The sequence below is a fragment of the Tamandua tetradactyla genome, chromosome 9 (assembly GCF_023851605.1).
Source record: "Tamandua tetradactyla isolate mTamTet1 chromosome 9, mTamTet1.pri, whole genome shotgun sequence".
NCBI classification, from domain to species: domain Eukaryota; kingdom Metazoa; phylum Chordata; class Mammalia; order Pilosa; family Myrmecophagidae; genus Tamandua; species Tamandua tetradactyla.
The window spans coordinates 55,012,026-55,020,144 of NC_135335.1; the positions used below are offsets into that span (position 1 = coordinate 55,012,026).

Consider the following 8,119-nt stretch of genomic DNA (forward strand, 5'->3'; position numbering starts at 1 on the left):
TTGAAATCCAGGTATTATAATTTATCATGAATCACTAAGAATAATTGCTTGCCTTAATAGCATTAGAATAAACATAAGAATGTTTTTTTTTATTCATTTTATGCCCTTCGCCAAATGACTTCAGCAGTGTAAGAAAGACTAGATGACCCGCCTTGCCCAGTGCCATGTGTGCCTCTCTCCAAATATTTACTTTCTTTTAACTCTAATGTTTTGGGTCAGCAAGTCAGTCCTAGTAAAATACAGGTACATTTATTTTAATAGCCAGAAAAGAAAAAACATCCTATTAGGGCACGCTCAAGTTTTAGTAAACTGGAAGAGTCTAAAAATTGTGTTATTAATTTTATTTAAGAAAAAAATCTCCTATGGTGTATGATTGCTTCAGACAAGATTATGTTCAGACTCACAGTTCTAACTATGGAGCTGCATTTTTTTTTTTTAATTTGCTATTTTCTTTTTATTATGCGTGGCAGATGCATGGTTTTTTTTTTTGTTGTTGTTGTGTTATTTTTGCCTCCCCAAAGCCATTCCTTCTCCATCCTCCACTTCCTTGTAAACAGAATCCCAACTGGTTATGAGTGAAGTTCCTTGATCTCAGGGAAGGTCTGTTCCAGGGGAGGGCATCTCTGGTCTAAGCCAAGCTTTGTCATCACCTTCTCTGACAGTATCTCTGGGCACAATACCTTGTTCTGGCCTTTGGAATTTGTGTGAATGACTTATTGCTGTGGAACAAATTACCCGAAAGCATTGTGGCTTAAATGACACACCGTTTCAGTAAGTGGAGAGCTGGGGAGTGGCTTAGCTGGGAGGTCCTGGTGTGAGGGTGCTGTAAGGTTGTTGTGGTCAAGGTGTCATATGGCTTGTGGTCATGAGGCTTGAGAGGGCTAGAGGATCCTCTCCCAGGATGGCCTGTTGGTGCTGCTTCTTCGCTGTAGGATCCGGTTCCTCTCTACATGGACTTTTATAGAGTCCCTTTGAGACATTGATGCTGGCTTCCCCTAAAGCAAGAAGACCAAGAGCAAGACAGAAATTACAATGTTATGTAACACAAGCACAGAGGTGCCATCCTATCACCTTTGTCATAGTTTGGTTGGTAGCCAGTCTCTATTCCTTAGAAGTGAGCCACAAGTTTCAAGGGGCAGGAGAAGGGAGATAGGTCAAATAATGGGCGTAGTTTAAAAACATTGTTTTCTTGATAAAGGCAACATATGTGACCCATTTTTCCCCTTCACCCTTCTTTTTGACTTAAATGCTGATTTGAAGCTTGTAGCTACTATCCAGCAGGCATGATATCACAAGGAGGAGGGAAAAGTGCCAAGAAGCAAAGGGTGGAGAGATGGGATGGTAGGCCTTGGGCCGCTGATAGCCTCGTAGAGCACCCAAACCCAAGTCAGCATACATCAACCTTTGGCTATCTAATTATGAACAAAAATAAACTTTGCTTTTAAACTACTTTGCATTTTGAAATCACCTGGTGTACTGTAAGCCCAGATCCTTCTTGATAACATCTTACAAAACCCTAATACCTTGTCAAAACAAGGAAACTGACATTGGTATAGTACTATTAACTGAACTGTAGACATTCAGATTTTATCATAAAGCTCTGTTTCTAAAAGGCACTATATTCTGAATTTGCCTTACTTATAGCCCACATCATCTATACCTGAAGCATCATGCAGCTGTGGTACCATTGTTGAGACTTAGTAATGTTTATTATTAAAAGCATTTAATAGGAGTTTTTGCTAACCAACAGAGCACAGAAATTGACTTGTTTCCATAAACTGTGTGCTGTGACGGTAGTTGCAGAATACAACTGTCCCTGAACTGTAACTTTTAGAAATCCCTCCGATGAATTCAGATTCCCTCTCAAACTTCTACTTCCTTTTTGCTCAATGTAAGTGATTATCTCCAAATAGTCATGTTTGAGTTTCTCTCTTGGGTGAACCTGAATTTCACTGGCTCCTACATCCATTACAAATGTGGATCATGCTAAATCCTTCTTTTTACTCTTGTGTGCAGTAGGGTCTTCCCTGGCATACAGTAGGAGATCAATAAGCATTTGCTAACTGAACAAGTGAATAAATAACCAGATTTAGATGGAATGCGGCTAGTGGGTAATGTGGATGAGTGGGTGGGTGAGAAATGGGCACTATTAAGTTGCTACTAGAATAAATGATGCTCTTAAATTTCATGGTTTCCCTTTGGGTAACAGAAGATCTCTGCACTGGAGCAGGTTGGCCAATCAAACCTTTTTGTATAGCAGCTGAAGCTGGGCATGGGCCACCTACTTAGCTGCCCTTGGCTGATTTTGAGGGGCACTGGGCTCTAACCCATCTTTTCCATTTCCTTATGTCTGATGTCTTGCCATTAGAGGGTCATGAAGTAAAACCTCTGTGAGTGTGTTTCTAGACTGAGTTTTTAAAGTCTTTTTAAACCCCAGTAGTGGGAGCTGCTTCTTCCAAAATCTGATACTCAAATACATCTGTGGTATGTGGCAGTCGCTGCTGTAGAAAAAGATCTAAAGCTGTAGCGAACCTGGAGGCATTCTGGCAGGGGTGAAGCCCTGCTCTGGGCAACATTAGGGAGCTAAGTGGGAGCTTGGGGGCAGTTATTGTGGAAGGTGACTGGGGAGAAAGGTGATGTACATGCAGATGAAGCTTTTTCCTACTCAGGGTGACCAGGGCTGGTCTGAATGGCATTAGGCACTAGGTCCATGCTTAGGGTCTTTCACTTGTAGGTCTCCACTTTTGGCATCAAGTGCTGGATCACATAGGATCATGTTCAGTTGCTAATAACAAAAAACTCAAAATGACTGTTTCCTAAACAAGGTTTCTTTATTTTGTCTATATTAGTCCTAGCCCAGGTATGTCAGGGATCCAGGATCCTTCTCTTTCTTTGTTGCTGAGCATAGTTCAGGATGTAGCTTCAACCATCATCCATGTTCCATGCAGGAGAATGGTGAAAGAGGTTGAGGAAGAGGAAAAATGTATATACCAGCTCTCCTAAATAATTTTATGAGATGTCGTCACTCAATAATTCATTTATATCTTATCAGTTAGAAGTTAGTTTACAAGGGAACTTGAAGTGTACTTTTCATTCTGGATAACCAATGCCTGACTCCATTTCTATGGAAAAAGCAGAGAGCAGACATCGAGGCAGCCTCTGCTTGAACAGGTTTAACTTCAGTGTCATCTACCCACCTGATATCATATTGTCCTAAACTGATAGTCACACTACCTAAATTTAGTGTCAAGACTTGTGAAGGCTCCAAGATTTTGCCATTTTTTCAAACTAAAAAGTTGACTTGCACAGTTTTATGGATGCTGGCAGAAGATCCCTGGGACAGAGAAAAAGGACAGTTTGTTACTCACAGTAACAGCAATTGCCAGAGAATCAGTATTTTTTTGCACATGCCTCGGTCCAAATTCCCACAAAGAGATGTAAAGAGGGTCAGGCAACACCTGTACACACATGTGTTGCATTAGAAGAGAGCCATCCCTGAGCTTAGAGAACCCACATATGTTAATAATGGACCGTAAGCATGCCTGTCCTTGGCTCTGGAGGGAGAAAAAAACTTTTATCTTCTAAAGCTGTTGACTACCTTTGAAAAGAGAGCCCAGATGAAGGCAGTGAGTGCTTTTCAAAATGTGGGAGACCTATGGAGCAGTTGCTTCTCAACACTCAATAACTATATTGCTCATATGCCATTGCTCCTTAATGCTTCCATTTCCCTTATACATGTGTCATATCATGACATTCAAGTAGTCTAAAATATTTTAAGAGGCAAGCTTACCAGCCAGGGATCAAGTTTGAAAATCTTTTCATTAACTCTTCGATTCTTTTTTTATTATAGAAGTTGTATTTTTACAGACAAAGCATGCAGAAAATACAGAATTCCCATATACCTGCTCCTGTTATTAATATTTTGCTTTAGTACAGTATCTTTGTTGCAGTAGATGAAAGAATATTATCAAATGTACTATTAACTTTAGCCTATAGTTTACTTGGGGTTCACTGTTTGTGTTGTACAGTCCTATGGTTGTTTCTTTCTTTTTTTTTTTTAATTATTCTAGTAACATACCTACCAACTAATATTTTCCCTTTTAACCACATTCAGACAAATAATTCAGTGGTGTTAATTGCATTCACAATTGTTCTAGTTTGGTAGCTGCCAGAATACAATATACCAGAAATGGAGTGGCTTTTAACAAGGGGGATTTAATAAGTGCCAGTTTATAGCTCTAAGGTCAAGAAAATGTCCCAATTAAAACAAGTCTATAGACATGTCTAATTTAAGGCATCCGGGGAAAGATACCTTGGTTCAAGAAGGCCAACAATGTTAAACAGTTCTCTCTCAGCTGGAAGGGCACAGGGTGAACATGGTGGTGCCTGCTGGCTTTCTTGTGGTTCTACCAAAAAGGAACTCTCTCCAAAATGTTTCCTCTTTTAAAGGATTCCAGCAAGCAATCTTCAGTGGGTGGAGACGCACTCCATGGACATCATCTAATCAAAAGTTACCACCCACAATTGGGTGGGTCACATCTTCATGGAAACAATCAAAATGCTCCCACCCAGCAATATTGAATGAGGATCAAAGGGCATGACTTTTCTGGGGTCTACCACAGATTCAGACTGGCTCAATAATATCACCACCATCCATTACCAAAACTTTTCCATCACCCCAAACAGATATTCTGCACCCATTAAGTACTAGTTCCACATTTCCTACTCCCACCCCTGGCTCCTGATAATCAGTATTCTAGTTTCTGACTCTATGAATTTGTTTATTTTAATCATTTCCTATCAGTGAGATTATACAATATTTGTCCTTTTGTGTCTGACTCATCTACTCAACATGATGTCTTCAGGGTTCATCCATGTTAACTTTTCAAGGATTATAAATTTTCATTCATAATATTCCGTCATATGAATATAGCACATTTTGTTTATCCATTCATCAATTGATGGACACTTGGGTTACTTCCATCTGTTGGCAATTATAAATAATGCCTCTATAAGCATTAGTGTGAAAATATCTGTTTGAGTCCCTGCTTTCCATACTTCTGGGTATATATCTAAGAAGTGGGATTGCCAGAGCATAGAGTTATTCCATACTTAAGTTTCTGAGGAACTGCTAAACTATTTACCATAGCAGCTGCACCATTTTACAGTCCCACCAACAGTGAATGAATGTTCATGTTTCTCCACATCTTCTCCAACACTTGTTATTTTAAAAATAGTAGTCATTCTAGTGGTTATGAAATGGCATTTCATTGTGGCTTTGATTTTCATTTCTTTGATGGCTAATGATATTGAGAATCTTTCCATGTGCTTGTTGGCCATTTGTATATCTTCTTTGGAGAACTGTTATCTTCAGGTTTTTTGGTCATTTTTAAATTTGGTTTTCTTTTTGTTGTTGAGTTATAGGTTTTTAAAATAAATTCTGGTTATTAAATACTTACCATATTTTTATTTTCAAATATTTATTTGGCAGGCTGCCTTTTTACTTTCATGATAAGGTCCTTTGATGTACAAAGGTTTTTAACTTGATGAAGTTCCATTTATCCATTTTTTCTTTTGTAGTTGGTGCTTTTGATGTCAAGTCTAAGAAACCATTGTCTAACTTAAGGTCCTGAAGAGACTTCCCGATGTTTTTTCTTAGGAGTTTATAGTTCTGGTTCTTATATTTAAGTCATTGGTCCATTTTGAATTAATTTATGTCTGTGGAATGAGGTAGGGGTCCACCTTCATTCTCTTGCATATGGATATCCAGTTCCCCAGTGCCATTTGTTGAAGAGACTGTTCTTTCCCAATTGAGTGAACCTGGCCTCCTTGTGAAAGAATCAATTGGCCAGATATATTAGGGTCTCTTTCTGAACTCTCAATTTAATACCATTGGTCTAATATTTATCCTTGTGCCAGTAACATGCTGTTTTTGATTTTTGCATGGGCAGGCACTGGGAATTAAACCCAGATCTCTGGCATGGCAGGTGAGAACTCTGCCTGCTGAGCCACTGTGGCCCACCCAGTACCATGCTGTTTTGACTGCTATAACTTTACAATAAGTTTTAAAATTGGGATATGTGACTCCTCCAACTTCTTCTTTTTTTTTTTTTTTTTTTTTTTAAAGACAGAGAAGGAAGGAAGGATGGAAGGAAGAAAGGGAAACATTTTTAAACATTTTCTTGTTTTTATTATATTTTGTTTGTTTGTTTGTTTTTTACATGGGCTGGGGCCGGGAATCGAACCGGGGTCCTCCGGCACGGCAGGCAAGCACTCTTGCCCGCTGAGCCACCGCGGCCCGCCCAACTTCTTCTTTTTAAAGATGTTTTTGGCTGTTTTGGGCCCCTTATTCCATATAAATTTAATTATTGGATTTTCCCATTTCTTCAAAGAAAGTTGCTTGAATGTTGGTTGGAATTGTGAAGGATACTGTAAACCAAATAAAACTAACCAATATATATATAGAATACTTCACCCAATAGCAGCAAAATACACATTTTTCTTTAGAGCACATAGATTATTCTCCAGGAAGGGACCATATGTTGGGTCACAAAACAAGTCTCAGTAAAATAAAAAAATATGGAAATAATTCAATTATTTTCTCCAAACCACAATGGAATGAAGCTAGAAAACAATAATAGTGGGAGAACTGGAAAATTCACAAATATACAGAAACTAAACAATGCATTCTTAACCAAGGGAGGCAAATAAGAAATCATGAAGGAAATCAGGAAATATCTTGAAGTAAAGGAAAATGAAAATGCAACACACAAAAATTTATGGGATGCAGCAAATGCAGTACTGAGAGGAAATTAATATCTCTAATGCTTACTTTAAAAAAGAAGAAAGTTCTAAAATCAGGGACCTAACCCCACAATTGGGGGACCTGGAAAAAGAAGAGCAAACTAAACCCAAAGTGAGAGGAAAGAAGCAAATAACAAAGACTAGAGTGGAGATAATTGAAATAGAGAATAAAAGAACAGTAGAGAGAATCAACAAAACTAAAAGTTAGTTCTTTGAAAAGATCAATAAAATTGAGAAACTCTTATCTAGACTGATGAAAAACAGAGAAAGAGAGCACAGATAACTAAAATCAAAAATGAAAGGGGGAGCATTACTGTTGGCCCCACAGAAATAAAAAGGATTATAAGAGGATACACTAAGGGATTAGATAACGTAGATGAAATGGACAAACTCCTAGAAATGTTCAAGCTATCTTCACAGACTCTACAAGTAATAGCTGACCTCAACAGCCAGTAACAAGAGATTTGAATTGGTCATCAAAAACCTCCCCAAAATAGAAAAGCAGATGTTTTCACTGATAAATTTTATTTAAAAATTCCTAGAAGAATTAACACCAATACTGTTCAACCTGTTTCATAATATTGAAGAGGCGGGGGCACTTCCTAATTCATTCTATGAATCTACATCAGCCAAATACCAAAACCAGATAAAGATACCACAAGAAAAGAAAATTGCAGACAGATATCTCTTATGAATATAGATGCAAAAATATTAAAAAAAAAAAAACACCAGAAAACCAAATCCAACAACAGTTTAAAAGAATTATATACCAAGATCAAGTGGGATTTATCTCAGGTATGCAAGGGTGGTTCAACATAAGGAAATAAAGTAATGTAATATACCACATTAACAAAATGAAAGGGAAAAAATCCACATGATCAGCTCAACTGATGCAGAAAAGTCATTTGGAAAAATACAGCACTCCTTCTTGATAAAAACATGTGGAAAACTAGGAATAGAAGGAAACTTCCTCAACGTGATAAAGGCATATAGATTAAAAAAACCCACTGCCAACCTTATACTCAGGGATGAATAACTTTCCCTCCAAGATCAGGAAAAAGACATGGATGGCCACTGTCACCCTGTTACTCTTCACTTGCCAGAGCAATCAGGCAAGAAAAAGAAATAAAGGGAATACAGATTGAAAAGGAAGAAGTATTGTAAAGAAGGATTTTATAAAGCTTAACAGTAGCTAACTTTTCTTATGTAAAGAAGGATTTTATAAAGCTTAACAGTAGCTAACTTTTTTAAGTAAAGAAGGATTTTATAAAGCTTAACAGTAGCTAACTTTTCTTATGTAAAGAAGGATTTTATA

General features: G+C 37.8%; 2 long non-coding RNA genes across 2 annotated transcripts in view; both read right to left on the bottom strand.

The window, feature by feature from the left end:
• Nucleotides 1-499: 499 nt before the first annotated feature.
• LOC143646107 (uncharacterized) overlaps nt 500-8,119 on the bottom strand; it is a 33,277-nt gene continuing 25,657 nt past the window's right edge. The window contains exon 2 of the long non-coding RNA XR_013157290.1: nt 500-995. This is a non-coding gene — a long non-coding RNA (uncharacterized LOC143646107). The remainder of the gene's footprint in view (nt 996-8,119) is intronic.
• LOC143646108 (uncharacterized) overlaps nt 2,836-8,119 on the bottom strand; it is a 30,780-nt gene continuing 25,496 nt past the window's right edge. The window contains exons 3-4 of the long non-coding RNA XR_013157291.1: nt 3,235-3,334; nt 2,836-3,122 (exon numbers count right to left, since the gene is read on the bottom strand). This is a non-coding gene — a long non-coding RNA (uncharacterized LOC143646108). The remainder of the gene's footprint in view (nt 3,123-3,234; nt 3,335-8,119) is intronic.